This window comes from Physeter macrocephalus, chromosome 19, assembly GCF_002837175.3.
Source record: "Physeter macrocephalus isolate SW-GA chromosome 19, ASM283717v5, whole genome shotgun sequence".
NCBI classification, from domain to species: Eukaryota; Metazoa; Chordata; class Mammalia; order Artiodactyla; family Physeteridae; genus Physeter; species Physeter macrocephalus.
In genome coordinates this window covers 269081-272078 of record NC_041232.1, presented here as the reverse complement: position 1 = coordinate 272078, position 2998 = coordinate 269081, and the positions used below count along the sequence as shown (strand labels likewise).

The following is a 2998-nucleotide window of genomic DNA, read 5'->3' as shown; positions in this document are numbered from 1 at the left end:
CCCACATGCCGCAGAGCGGCTGGGCCCGTGAGCCATGGCCGCTGGGCCTGCGCGTCCGGAGCCTGTGCTCCGCAACGGGAGAGGCCACAACAGTGAGACGCCCGCATACCGCAAAAAAAAAAAAAAAAAAAAAAGAGAAATACAAACATATATATTTTTAAAAAAATACTATTTCTTAATATGGTACTTAGATTTCAGTTCTTTCTGTATGATACCACATCATTCCATTAATGTTGGGTTTTATTCTAGGTTTTTTTGACTGACATTTCAACTGCATTAACGTTCTGAGTCCCAGAGATCCAAGGAGCTTTCCTCATCATTGTATATAAGAAGCAACTTTGGGAGAGCAAGTTGGTATAGTAGAAAGATCATGTGGTTCGTAATTATCTCGACTAAAGTTCAGATTCCTGCTCTGGCCTTGAACAAGATACTTAACTTTCCTCAGTCTATTACCTCATCTATTTCTTGGGATTAAGTGAGTTAGGGTATATATCTTAACACGGTAGCCAGTTTAATAGGAACCTAGTAAATGGGATTGTTTTTCCTTTATGGTAAGTAATGTTTTTGGAAAAGAGGTCATGATTCATATTCGGTAATTCTGTGGAAGGAGATGGATTTCAGGGCAAGTTCCTTTTTCTCCAGCTTTTTATGGTTGTAACTCCCAAACGCCATGTTAAACTGATGTTAAATAAAGAAGGATGTATGTGTTTGTTAGGTTGTGGGGTGGTCCACATAGGACTAACAGGCACAGAGACCCAGAGGCATGAGGCACTGTGCGTAAAGCTGTTGGAGTGTGACTGGGCCAGAGAGTTGGGGGGGAGAAAGCTAGAGGGGTGAGCAGAGTCTGGTCTCAGGGGCCTTGCGCACCCGAGGAGTTTGCAATTCTTCCTGTGGTTCAGATCGCCTCAAACTTTATTTTATTTATTCATTCATTCATTCATTCATTCATTCATTTAATTTTTGGCTGTGTTGGGTCTTCGTTGCTGCATGTGGGCTTTCTCTAGTTGTGGCGAACAGGGGCTACTCTCGTTGCGGTGCATGGGCTTCTCCTTGCAGTGGCTTCTCTTTATTGCAGAACAGAGGCTCTAGGCGCACAGGTTTCAGTAGTTGTGGTGAGTGGGCGCTAGAGCGCAGGCTCAGTAGTTGTGGCGCACGGGCTTAGTTGCTCTGCGGCATGTGGGATCTTCCCGGAGCAGGGATCGAACCCGTGTCCCCTGCATTGGCAGGTGGATTCTTAACCACCGCGCCACCAGGGAAGTCCCTACAGCTTTATTGAGATACAATGCACATGGCATACAATTTGCCCATTTAAAGTGTATAGTTTCAGTGGTTTTTAGTATATTCACAGAGTTGTGCAATCATCACCATGATCAATTTTAGAACATTTTCTTCACCCAAAAAATAATTCTTTCATGCATTAGCATTTATTCCTCATTTCCCCCAATGCCCCTGGCCCTTGGCAACCAGTAATCTACTTCTTGCCTCAATAGATATGCCAATTATGGATATTTCTTTTTCTTTCTTTTTTTATTTTTATTTTTAGTTTTTGGCTTTGCTGGGTCTTCGTTGCTATGCGTGGGCTTTCTCTAGTTGCGGCGAGCGGGGGCTACTCTTTGTTGTGGTGCGTGGGCTTCTCATTGCGGTGGCTTCTCTCTTGTTGTGGAGCATGGGCTCTAGGCGCACAGCCTTCAGTAGTTGTGGCATGCGGGCTCAGTAGTTGTGGCACACGGGCTCAGTAGTCGTGGTGTGCGGGCTTAGTTGCTCTGCAGCATGTGGGATTTTCCTGGACCAGGGATCGAACCCGTGTCCCCTGCATTGGTAGGCGGATACTTAACCACTGCACCACCAGGGAAGTCCCTGGATATTTCATATAAATAGAACCATACAATCTGTGTCCTATTGTGGCTGGCTTCTTCCCCTTAGTGTAATGCTTTCAAGGTTCATTCGTTTTTGTGGCTGGATAATAGTCTGTTGTGTGGCTGTACCACATTTTGTTTATCCATTCATCAGGTGATGGACATTTGGGACATTACTATGTTTTATAATCTTTTTAAAATAAAATTAGTTGTATAAAGAACTTAGGAAATTGCCATGTTATGAGGAGAAATAAATACGTGTAATCTAATTTTAAATTGAACTTAATTGAAGAAATAAAGGCTTGATTTGTTTTCTAGACCTTCACTTCCTAAACATAAATGAAGCAATCAAGTATGTGCTATTTGAAAAAAAGCATAAATAAGCCTTATTTTACTGTTAAAACTAGGACACCTAGAATGTATAGATTTTAATGTTAATAATGTCATTAACTATTATGGATTTCACTTGCATCACCTTGTTTATTTGGTAATTGGCAAATATTCGTAGCATCTCATGTGTATGGTGTAGCTGTGGATTCACCCCTGACACTGTCCTCATTGCTTATTGCCCAGTTCTTTCTAATTAAAATTGAGTTTGTGAATAAAATAGAAATAAACTTATAGCTCTCGGTCGTTGCACTCACTCATGGTAGATATCGCTGTGACTCTGGAGCAGGCATGGCCGCCCCGTCCACACTTAGTCTCAGGGGCTCGGCCGGGCTTGTGCATGTGTCCTGTCGCACAGACGCACCCACACCACTTTCTCTCTGACTGAAGGAATCATTCCTAGATGTGATCTGGAGTTACGGGGAGATTCTTTAGTGTAGTGCCCTTCAGTTTTTGTTTAAGTAGTGAAGGATTTTAGCAAGAGAGGGTCATGATAAAACTTGGCTTTTTAAAGAGACCACATTTCCTGATGGCTGGGGAACTGTTTCATACCTTTTCTCTTCCTTCATCCCTCCAACACTCCCAGCTGCAGCTCTGCTTTTTTTTTTTTTTTAAACATCTTTATTGGAGTATAATTGCTTTACAATGGTGTGTTAGTTTCTGGTTTATAACAAAGGGAATCAGTTATACATATACATATGTTCCCATATCTCTTCTCTCTTGCGTCTCCCTCCCTCCCACCCTCCCTATCCCAC

At 42.6% G+C, this 2998-nt stretch overlaps 1 protein-coding gene across 13 annotated transcripts in view; it reads left to right on the top strand.

The window, feature by feature from the left end:
• Nucleotides 1-2998, top strand: part of SPIRE1 (spire type actin nucleation factor 1) — a 217323-nt gene that overhangs the window by 103316 nt on the left and 111009 nt on the right. The window contains exon 1 of one of the 13 annotated variants that reach the window (XM_055080693.1): nucleotides 162-350. The exons of the other annotated variants lie outside the window; for them this stretch is intronic. The gene's annotated coding sequence lies outside the window, so the exon portion shown is untranslated. Of the gene's footprint in view, nucleotides 1-161; nucleotides 351-2998 lie in introns of those variants that run through there. 13 annotated transcript variants of the gene reach the window in all.